Raw genomic sequence first — 12,745 nt, forward strand, 5'->3', positions numbered from 1 at the left:
GAAGGAAAGCTTGCAGCCAACTGGGACGGCCCGTTCCGGATACGACATGCCCTCAACAATGGAGCTTACAAATTAGAGGAACTATCGGGCAAGATCATTCCAAGAACTTGGAACTCCACCCACCTGAAGACGTACTACAGTTGAACCAAGCTTATGTATTTACATTTCAATTAAAATGATGTACTCTTTTCCTTGAACTGATCTTTTTTCTTCTTATAAAATTGTGAAAAGGGGTTTTTGGTCGGCAAGGTTTTTAATGAGGCATCAATTTATTAATGAAAATTCATTCCAAGTACCCAAGATTGTCATAACTTCTTTGTCTTTATTAAATTAATCTTTACAAGTCTTCCCTCCCGAGATCTCTCTCGGCCAAGGATGTGGCTTACGTTAAAAATTTTACAAGTCTTCCCTCTCGAGATCTCTCTCGGCCAAGGATGTGGCTTATGTTAAAAACTTTTACAAGTTTTCCCTCCCGAGATCTCTCTCGGCCAAGGATGTGGCTTACGTTAAAAAATTTTATAAGTCTTCTCTCCCGAGATCTCTCTCGGCCAAGGATGTGGCTTATGTCAATTTTACAAGTCTTCCCTCCCGAGATCTCTCTCGGCCAAGGATGTTGCTTACGTTAATTTTACAAGTCTTCCCTCCCGAGATCTCTCTCAACCAAGGATGTGGCTTACGTTAAAAATTTTACAAGTCTTCCCTCCCGAGATCTCTCTCGACCAAGGATGTGGCTTACGTTAAAAAATTTTACAAGTCTTCCCTCCCGAGATCTCTCTCGGCCAAGGATGTGGCTTACGTTAATTTTACAAGTCTTCCTTCTCGAGATCTCTCTCGGCCAAGGATGTGGCTTACGTTAATTTTACAAGTCTTCCCTCCCGAGATCTCTCTCGGCCAAGGATGCGGCTTTATTTAGTTTTCCCTACCGAGATCCCTCTCGGTCAAGGATGCGGTTTGTTAGTTTATACAAGTTTCCATCCTAAAAGAAATAATCATTTTGATCAATAGGCATACGATCGCAAAGAGAACATTCATTGAAAGGGCACTATTGGCCCAAAATAGTACATTAAAAAGGGCACTATCGGCCCGGCATTACAAAATTAATAAAAAGCTTAAGACCCCACCTCCAGCTCCCCTTGAACCAGACCATCTTCAGGCACGCCTTCCTCGTACGCCGTTTCCTCCTCATTCGGCCCAAATGGCCGCGCCGGGGCCTCCTCGTCGGCCTGTTGATCCGGAGGGATGGAGGTCACATCCACCAACTTCCCCTGGAAGAAGTCCTTAGTCATATCCAGATGAAAGTCAGGGGGGAAATCGCCGAAAAAGCTCACTTGCCAAGCAGCCTGGGCAAACCCAGGACCTCCGGCTCTCTTTCCCTGTAAGACCCGAAAGCTATTTTCTCGGCCTCCAGCTCCTTGCCCAGGACGACAACCTTCTCTGTTTCACTCTTCAAGGCCAGTTCCAGATGTTGGACCTTCAGAGCAAGGTCGTCGGCAGTACGCCCCCGGCGGTCAAGTTCGGCCTGGAATTTGCCGTTGGCCGTTTGGGCATCGGTCAGCGGAGCCAGCGATTCTTGCAGGGACTTCTCCTGCTCGGCCAGTTGACGACGAAGCCCATCTGCCTCGCCATTCGGCTCCATCACAATACTTTGAGCCAAGGCCACGACCCGAACTTGGAACTCACAGAAGAAATTCCATTTCTGAGCTGAACTGATGCGGCTCAAAATTCCTTGACCAGCCTCAGAAGTTAAGTCCTAGCTTAAGAAATCCTGAGCATTAACGTTGCCGGCTAAAAAATTTGGCCCAACCAGGCCTTCTGGAGCAGTCGGTTTGGCCAGCCATTGTTGCTTGGCTCGGCGACTCTCTTCCTCGGCCCTCGTGTCATCGGGCCTTCTTTTTTCGGCCTGGGGCCGAGACGAACCCTTGCCACCCTTCCTTGGCCTGGCAGTCGGCCCCGCCCCACCACCTTGTGGGGCTGGCTGGTTTCCACCCGCGCGCGCTTCGACCGGGGTCCTCGTCGTCGGGGCAGCTGCCACTCGGCTTCTGATCAACTGGCGAATGTCCAAGTCGTCATCAAAGTTTGCCATAATACCTGCACATCATTAGTCAAAATCAATGGTAACGCAAGAGTTTAAACAAATAAGAAAGCTACTATACCAATCAGTTCTTCGGGTACGTTGGCCGATTCGAACAATCGGACCAAGGGTCGGCATGGTAAAGGCCGAGGTAGCTTCTCCAAAAAATTTAAACTCGTTCTCTCCTCCGGGGACAGTCGTGATTTAGACACCGTATCATACTTTCTCGGCTTCCGAGTCCAGTACAACGGAAGAAGTGAATTCTCTTCATCAAAAAAATATTTGTTCCCTGTCTGCGGCCGAATCATCACTTTCATAAATCCTACCTTAAAATTCTTGTAGGACGTAGTAAAAGGTTGCAACAAGCAGTCGTTGTGACGAATCAACGACAACCATTTAGCCTTCTTCGTCGGCCGAGAGGAGTAAAAATATAAAAACAAGTGCGGAGTTGGTTCAATGTTGACGGCCAAGCAAAGTTGTCGGAAACCTTGCATAGCCGCCCAAGTGTTTGGGTGAAGTTGACTCAGTGCCACGTTTAGAAGTCGCAGGATACCCATGAAATAATTGTCGAACGACAGCGTCACCTTCAAATCCTGAAACATGTAATCGTACACGTAGAAAAATTGATACTTGCTCGACCCTCGGTGATGGAGGACCATCCTTGAAGACACATGTGGGCCCCATCACTAGGTCCATGGCTAGGAGGGTCGAAGAGGAGGAGGGTGTTCACACACCTAGGGATACTCTCCTCATGATCATAGAGTATTAGTACTCTCCTAAGCCTCATTAGTATAGGGTTTATTTTATTTGCCAATTTTACCCTTGTATTTTGGGGTATTTTAGTCATAGGATTTATTTTCTTTGTATTTCCTATTTTACCCTTGTATTATGGGGTGCTTTAGATGATTAGGGTTTTTTTAATTTGGGCTAGGGTATTACATAGGAGGTGACGCCTAGTTTGGTGAGTTTGGACCTATTTTTTGGTGATTAGAAAGGCTTAGGCCCAATGGAGGGCAAAGGTTGCATGGACTTATCATGCACCTAGAAATAGCCAATCTAATCCCATAGATTCCAAACTTGGCCACCAAGTTGCATCTAGGGTTAATTTGGCATTACATTTGGAGTGCATTTGCCTTGGCATTTTCGGCCATGCACACCCTAAATTCAACCCTAAATGCAACTTCTCCTATAAATACCCCACCCCCACCACTTGTAAATACTTTGGATGTATATGAATTTGAGTGAGCATTCTTATGCCTCAAGTCCCTATCCTTAGTCCCTAGCTAAATTCGGCTAGCCTACCTTCATTCTCCACCCTTGGAGAGTGAGACCTAGAGTGGCCTCCACCTACCTTGGAGTGAGCCAACCTAAATCACCAAACACCATCACCTAAATAGCTTCCGCCAAACACCTCCCTTTTCACGCAACCCACTCCTTTCTCCACCCCAAAATCTCCTTGTGTCTTTCCTTTGTTGAACCTAGATCAAGGGCAAGGCTTCCTCTCCATCATCTCTACGTCATTTCATGGAGAAGGAATCCATCAAGTGGTATCAAGAGCCAAGGTTCTTCAAGGGTAACATCTAGTACTTTTGTGTCTTCTTTGAGTCTTCTTCTTGTTTTTTTTTTTGCTTTCGGTCATTTTCTTTCTCCTTTCCTTCTTTGTGTGGCCGAATAGCTTTAGGGTTCACACCTTGTCCTTGTGAGCCTTCCTTGCCATTTTAGGTTTCCATGTTTTTTTTAGGGTTGCCATGCTTTTCATTTTTCTTGAGTCTCATATGAACATGAAGAACATGCTTTTTGATTTTTGAATCCACCTAAAGTTTTGTCATTTCTTTTGTTTCCTATATTTTGTCAACATAAATTCCATGTATGTGCCAAACACTTTGCATGAAACACATGAACAAAATATGCCATATTGCATGATAGTGGGCGTGACATTTAGAAGTTCTTTAGAGGTCATTCATGCATGCTAAATAGTCCTAGCATGTCCCTTGTAATTTTGAGTTTCCATGTGTGAAATGCTTCCTTGCACATGCATATAACTTGCTGCCCACTTTTCCCTTGCATTCCACTTGTTTTGGTTAATTTTGTATGCTTAAAGGAACCCTAAAAGAATCTAAAAGGTGGCTGAAAAAAAAAAATTGTGCCAACAACTTGTACCAACTAGTACAAACCTTTTCCACTAAAAAGATTCCTTAAGGAACCACTAAGAAACGCCACTTGTCATCCTCTCTTCTCCTAAATTTTTTTTAACCTAATTTTTGACCAACCACAAGTGCAAAACCTAAGCAACATTTGGGCTAAATTTTAAAAAAAATTCGGACCCAAGATATATTAAAAACAAGATTGTCGTGAGCAACAAAGAACAACATCAAAGAACAAAAAAAAAATTATTGGACCAAAAAGGACTTGTTGCTAGACTTGTGGACTTGGACAAATACCTATGCATTTGGGAGTTGGACTTATGACAATTTGACCTTATTTTGGGACTTTCCTTTGGCTGGACCGAAACACAAAAAGAACTTAATCAAGTGGACTAAACACTAACCTAATTCTAGTGCCTTTCTAGGATTATTCTTTGTGTGCTTCCTTTCTTTGATTGAGTCTTAATTTTTTTTGCTTGTCTTTCTTGGCCTCTTTTGTTTTGTCATCTTAAATTCTCTTTGAGTTTAGCCTTTCTTAATTGTGCTTTTCAGTTTTTTATTTCTTGGACTCTTGCTTTGGGTTGGTTTTAATTTCATTGTAGGTCAAAACCCACTCTAGTCAATTTTCACACCTTTGGTGGATTTGAGTGGAGGGGTGAACCGAATCCAAGCCTAGCCTTTGGAGGGACTTACACCACACATAAAGGAGTGAACAAACACTTGGAGAGGTCTAACACGTTTGTTCATTGTGAAGGAACCCCATTGGAGGAGTTTGAAGACTTAAATTCTTGTTTTTGTCTAATTTTTTGCTTACTTTTCTCTCTCGGCCTCTTTGTTGTTTTTGGCCTTAGTTTCATTCTTTTGGTTTGTAATTTGGCCATTTCTAAACCTCTTCAACTTGGTTTTAGTTCGTGTAGTTGAAGGTGATTTGAAAACCTTCACCTAGGACCTCGACTAGAACATGTTTTAAGTGCTTTCCTTTTGCATGTTTTAAAGCTTTTAGTAGTATAATTGCTTAGGACTTTATCTTTGTGCAATTACGTTTAGAAGGCTTGTTTTGCCTACTAGGGGTAACGTGCACACACTCACCTTTGATTGTGCCAATTCGTTTTTGTAAGAGAAAGTAGAAAAGGCTTAGTGATTTTTACTTGATAGGGCTTGGTTATTAAGTGATTCCTTGTAGTCCACCTCCCCTTGAAAGTTCACTTTGTGCACTTAGGCCTTTCCTACCTATCTTGCACCTTGAAAACCTTTTTGTGAAAACCTCTTATCACTCACTCTTTGTGAAAACCATTTTCAATCCCTTTTTGAAAACAATTTGTGAAAACCTTTTCTTGATCAAAGATGAGTGATCATTCTAGTGTCCATGGTCATAATTCTCGTAGTACTAGGTCTAGTGTTAGGGATGAACTTAGGGAATTGAAAGAGTACCTAAGAAAAAAAGAAGAGGAAAATATAAAAAGAGAGGAAGAATTAAGAAGAAAAGAAAAAGAGTTGGAAAAGAATAATGATGAAATAAAAAGATTGCTAGAAAGATTAGTTGTGGGAGGAGAGGCTAGTGGTTCAAGACCTAAAGTCACTTCTCCTCAACCTTCAAGAGGTAAGGGGCATGTGCATGCAAGTGATCATGAGGAGGAAGGGCATCACACCCAACCTCTAAGTGATACCTTCATTAGTAGCCATCACAATGATGGTTACTATCAAAGACCCCCAAGGCATCATAGACATAGGGAGTCTTTCAATAGGGAACCTAACATCACTCTTCCCCCATTTCATGGCAAAGATAATGTTGAAAATTATCTAGATTGGGAAATGAAAGTGGAACAACTTTTCTCTTGCCATGGAGTGAGTGAAGATAGGAAGGTTTCTTTAGCAACCCTTAGCTTCCAAGGGCATGCTATGTATTGGTGGACCTCCTTAGAAATGTAGACCCCTAAAATTGTCCGGGTCGGAAATAAGACTCGAAGACTCTCGAAGACCGAAGGAAAGTCAGCCGAAAGGACTCCTGGAAGACCCTGGAAGACTCTAGGATGATTCTTCATAGGTTTAGAAGTCTTAGAGTAGCTTAAAATAAGGATGTGGGAGGATTGGAGCTCAATATGGCCTCCTAGAAGTTCAGTACGGCCGTACTGAACAATTTGAACTACAATACGGCCGTACTGACACCAATACGGCCGTACTGAGGTTTTTGAACTTCAGTACGGCCGTACTGAATTCAATACGGCCGTACTGTAGTTCAAAACTTCAGTACGGGCCGTATTGATGTCAGAGGTCGTACTGCGCCTCACTCCTATATATAGGACGTCATTTGGACGTCATTCCACACATTTGGACACTTTTTCCATACTTTTGGACCCTCTTGCTGAGTATTCTGGGGTTTTTGAGCAGTGTTCTGCCCTAGAAGTCTCTCTGAGAGCCGATCCGACAAAGTTCTTGAGTTCTGAGCATTTAGCTTGAGGATTCGAACTAGTCGAAGGGAAATCTTTTTGATTTCCATAGTAAAAATTAATCTTTAGGGAAGGAGCGAGCGAGCGTGTAGTGGGAAGGAGCGCCAAAAAGCCTCCTAACGTCTGTTTAAATATATAAAAGCACGCTTCAAAGGTTTCTTTTCCAAATCCCTTCTTTTACCGCTTTCTGATTGTTGCATTGCATATTTATAATTTTCATCATGTAAATATTCCGCTTATAATTGTTTCTAATAAATAGGGGTAATTTAGTAATTTTACACTGTTATTTATGAAATAATCTGTCATAGGGAACCCGAAAGGGGCGTTGTGGGGTGCTAACACCTTCCCCGCACGTAACCGACTCCCTTACCCAACTCTGGTTGTAATGGCCAAGGTTGATTTGCGAAAATCAATTGCCTTATCCCTTTTTCCAAAGTTTTGAGTAAAACATTGGTGGCGACTCCAAGAACCCTTCTTTTTGTGAAAACCACTAATCCATGGAGGGTCCCGCTTGGGATTAACATGGATTGGTGAATCATTTAATAAAATTGTTAGTTCGATGAGGTCTCAGTTTGAGAATAAGTCGTTCTAACAATCCATCATTTTTCAAAACTTAAAAAGAGTCCAACCATCGTCGCAAATGCCAAGGTCCATTTCGGCGGGTGGCGACAGATGGCGACTCCACTGGGGAAGCCTCGAGAGTCAGTCCCATTTAGTGATGGATTATTTCTAAAATGATAGTTTAAAATTACTTCATTACCCCTCGCTTGTATGATAATATGTTTTATCTAGCTGGCTTTAATAACTGTTGTATGTGTAAATTTTTGCAATTGGTTGAAATATAAACTGCACACAAACCTTTGCACACAACAGTTCCCTCTATACCCGGGGGCATGAGTGGAAAGCCATAGGGAGTGGATGTTAGTACGGCTGGTTGTCGAATGGGTCTATAGGTGCCCGTAGACCGTTGTCGGAAAACATCACTCAAGGTGATAACCATGAACTCGAGTCCGACAGTGCGTTGGAGCTTTCCATCGACTTACAACGAGAGGAATTGGGTCACTATAATGGGGGCACCTTGGGGGCCTTGGACCGGTGAGAACAGTTAGAACCTCCTTGAATATGCACTTTTCTGCAGGATACCCCTACCTCATGATTCGCTCGTGACTGTTCGTGGATGAGTGAATTGTTTGTGCATTGTTTATGTGACATTGTTTGAGCATACATTGCATTCTTTAAACATACAACATTCCCTTTTAAAATAAGAATAAATAGGAATAAGAATCTTCCATTACATGGTGTTAACATCTACCTTCATCACATTCATATAGGTAGTTTCCCTTTTCGCCCAAAAAAATACAAAAAACAAAATACCCAAAAAAAGATATTTATCCAAACCAAGCAATATCATGCATCATCTTAGGAGCATCCCGAAAACATGATAATGCTTAGCTGAATAAACACAATGCATGCATATTCATCGCCATCATCTCATATCATGCATTCTTATCAAAGATCATGGAGGGATCTAGGTTTGCATTTCATACATCCCTCCTAGTAATTCATTAATAATAGTAATAAAAAGAAAGGATTAAGCGATGCGTATGTTCAGAATGGATCGCACGCCATTTGTTATTAAATGCAAGCCAACAACCGCGCCAAGCGAACACACGTCAACTCCGTTGTTGGTAATCAAGACAAACAAAGGGGAAGGTCCAACACCGTTAAGGATCACTACTCCAAGGCCTTTTCCCTACGAATCAAGTAAGGCTGTGCCATGGATATACGACATCCATTCTTCTGCCGACAGCGATATCTCTAACATCGCTGGACTTGGGGGCATGACTAGGAGTGGCAGGATCTACACTCCCGAAGATCTTCATGATAAAGCTCCCAAGAATAAAGGAAAAGAAAAAGAAAAAGAAAAAACCGAGGAAAATAAAGAATCCGAGGAGGAGACTGACGAGCTGTTAAGATATATCCGACACAGCGAGTACTCCATCGTGGATCAACTTCATAGGACGCCAGCAAAGATTACCCTGTTGTCGTTGATCCTAAGGTCCGAACCGCATCGGCAAGCTCTGTTGAAAGTCTTGAACGAGGCATACGTGTCGCACACTATCTCCCAAGACAAGTTTGAGGGCATTGTTAGTCACATCACGGCTAGTGATCACCTCTCTTTCACCGATGAAGAGATCCCCGCTGAGGGACCGAACCACAACAAGCCCTTGCACATCTCTGTAAAGTGCAAGGAATACCACATCGCTAAAGTCTTGGTGGATAACGGATCTTCCTTGAATGTGATGCCAAAAAGAACGTTTGATCAAATGGAAATCAAGGGAATCCAAATGCGCCCGAGCAATATGATCGTCCGAGCTTTCGACAGTTCTAAAAGAGAAGTGGTGGGAGAAATTAATCTTCCAATCCAAATTGGACCCACCATCTTTAATGTCGAATTTCAAGTGATGGACATTACTCCTGCATACAGCTGTCTCCTCGGCCGACCTTGGATTCATGATGCGAAAGCTGTTCCCTCTACGCTCCACCAGAAAGTCAAATTCATAATGGGTGACAAGCTGGTGACCGTACAAGCTGAAGATGACATACTCATCAGCAAGCCATCTGCCATGCCTTACGTGGATGCAACAGAGGAAGCTCTAGAGACCGCCTTCCAAGCATTGGAAATTGCCAATGTCGAAAAGTTTTCCCGAGAGATGAAGAAGGTAGCCTACATGCTCACCAAGAACGGATACTTGCCTGGACAAGGACTTGGCAAGGATTCTCAAGGAATTCCCGAGCTACCCATCATTAAGGATAATCCGGGGAAACAAGGGTTAGGATACAACCCTAATAAAGATCAAAGGACGAAGAGGAACCAAGATCCTTCTCGACGTTCTTTAAGCCAGATCTTTAGGAAGGCCGGTTCACAAGCGTTAAGGCCGGTCGTCGTCGTCAAGTGTTTTTCTCCTTCCGATAGGGATGTATAGACCTGATGACTATTAGAGATTACTCCTCGGGGACAGCCCGACCCCCGAGCCTCGATAGGGCACATGTTTCCACTATGATTATAATAAAATCATTCTTTATTATTTCTTATTGCTTCTTTTCTTGCTTGCAATAAATCTCTAGACCACATTATTTTAACCCTGTTTGAATAAGCATGAATGAGGTTAAAATTGTCTTAATAACAATAAACCCGCATCATTTTTATGTGGAAGTGTGCGTGACAACTTGGAGCACCTTTCCTTGGCCTCGACAAGTGCCATCATGGATAAAAAAGGAATCCTTTAAAGAACAAAAATCATAAAAACAAAAAAGCTCGGCAGGAAACCCAAAAAGGGGGCTGCGCAAAAATAAGAGCAAAGAACTCGCTAGGAATCCCACGAAAGGGTGACCTAGGCAAAAATTAGGGTTGCAAAAATAAACAAAAACAAAGGTCCGCTGAGACGCCACAAAAGGGTGTTTTAGGAAAAAAATAAGGACAATCAAAAAACAAAAGAAATCCATGATGGTACCATGAGCTGAATTCAAAAAGAAAGGTTCAAGGGAAGCTATCTAAGTTGTCAAATCACAACGTCAATAACAAGACTTCCTTAACTTCATAAGTGTTTAATCAAACAAGCCTAAACACATAAGCCTACCTTGGCCAACCATTCTTACAAAAACCATTTTCGAAAAAATAATCCCCTCTAAAACACAAACTTTTGAACAAAAAATATCTTTCCTTTCTTTTCTCTCTTGTCCCAAACGATTTTAGAATAATCTAGTGGAAACATGGAGATATAGTGGTCAATAGGAGGGTTGACACGTTTTCTAAAGGAAGGAAAGGATCACTTGGTTGATGACACCAATCTCGATATAACACGCATCATTCCTCGGTTACAGAAATCGGCAGCGCACAGCCCGTCTAGAGGAATGGAAAAATCCAAGCAAAGAAACGCATCGGTTAATTCTTTTGAAAAAATAAATCAAATAGAATTAGGTGCATCATACCGCATACATGCATACAGATGATAGGTGTACTGGAAGATCACTTATTCTCTGTTTATTGAAAAAACCAAAAATAAAAAAAAATCAAACTTCAGAAAAAACAATGCGCCCGTACCATGTTCAGTACGCCCGTACTAAAATTAGGGTTATGAACAAATTTTTAACTCAATACAGGCGTACTGAAATGGATACAGCCGTATTGGCCTTTAGTTGCACATTTAAAGACCTTATCATGAGGCAATCGCATAAAATAGAAAAATAGAAAAAAATTGCTTGTGTATGACAGCAGTCAATAGAAAAAGCCAAAAAACGACAAAAAAGGTAAAAATTCAGAAAATCAACCGCATCATACAGAATAACTGAGCCTGGAGAGGCTTGCCGAAATAATACTCCCTCATCATACAGAATAACTGAGCCTGGAGAGGCTTGCCGAAATAATACTCCCCCATCGTACAGAATAACTGAGCCTGGAGAGGCTTGCCGAAATAATACTCCCTCATCATACAGAATAACTGAGCCTGGAGAGGCTTGCCGAAATAATACTCCCTCATCATACAGAATAACTGAGCCTGGAGAGGCTTGCCGAAATAATACTCCCCAATCGTACAGAATAACTGAGCCTGGAGAGGCTTGCCGAAATAATACTCCCCAGAGACATCTCAGCTTGCACTCTTGGGCCGAACTCCCAGTGAAAGCTATCAGCGCAAGATCAACAAGATTCCCAATGGAAGCATGATCATCCGAACAGAATATCCGAGTCAAAGGACTTTGACTTCCTCAGTGGAAGATAGCTTTCCAACTCGAGCGACGAGTGAAGCTAAGCCTGAAGAGGCTTTCTAAATAATACTCTGGGATACATAAGATCTTCAATCCCCATTCGCCTACTCAATGGCACTCCTTCAAAAAAAAAAAGAAAAAAATCAAAAACATCAACAACCATTCCCCAAGCGGAATCCGGCACTCAGCCGAACACCAAACATCAAGATAATTCGCCTACTCAGAGGCACTCCTTCAAAAAAAAGAAAATCCGAACAGATCAATAACCATTCCCCAAGCAGAATCCGGCACTCAGCCGAACACCAAACATCAAGATAATTCGCCTACTCAGAGGCACTCCTTCAAAAAGAGAAAATCCAAAATAGATCAATAATCATTCCCCAAGCGGAATTCGGCATTCAGCCAATCACCGAACGTCAAGATAATCCGCCTAACAGAAGAGGCCAATCATGATCAATACGACAGAATCCCCCAGCGGATAACAGCCTACGCAGAGGCAACAAAATCAGAAAATCAAAAGAGTCACCCGAATAAGGATAACCGGGATACTCCACCAACGTCGAAAGGACGTCAGCCAATCATAAGGCATCGCTCACCTCAGGAAGAGCATCTTTGTGTCTGCATCCCCACGGAATCAGAATTTCCCAGTGGGCACCAACTACGCAATGGAAAGTTGGGACACAAGAACCTATGAGTAACTGCACATCCCCTAGACGGATCCCTGCGTTATCCAGCCCTCAGCGGCACCAAAATCAAAAACAACCGTCGAAGCAGCATCGTGGACTGTGGAGACAAAATCATCACAATAGAATCTCCCAGCGGATAACAGCCTACGTAGAGGCAATAAAACCAGAAAATCAAAAAGAGTCACCCGAATAAGGATAACCGGGATACTCCACCACCGTCGAAAGGATGTCAGCCAACCATAAGGCACCGCTCACATCAGAATGAGCATCTTTGTGTCTACTTCCCCAAGGAATCAGAATTTCCCCAGTGGGCACCAACTACGCAATGAAAAGTTGGGACACAAGAACCTATGAGTAACTGCACATCCCCTAGACGGATCCCTGCGCTATCCAGCCCTCAGCGTCACCAAAATCAAAAACAACCGTCGAAGCAGCATCGTGGACTGTGGAGACAAAATCATCACAAATCCCTAGAGAGGGCAAACTCACGCTACCAAAGTGACCAGAAGCACGGAGGTATGCAACCCTGGGGAGGGCAAACCGCAGACCCTGGAGAGGGCAAACTCACGCTACCAAAGTGACCAGAAGCACGGAGGTATGCAACCCTGGGGAGGGCAAACCGCAGACCCT

The sequence above is a fragment of the Cajanus cajan genome, chromosome 1 (assembly GCF_000230855.2).
Source record: "Cajanus cajan strain Asha chromosome 1, NIPB_CcT2T_4, whole genome shotgun sequence".
Lineage (NCBI taxonomy): Eukaryota > Viridiplantae > Streptophyta > Magnoliopsida > Fabales > Fabaceae > Cajanus > Cajanus cajan.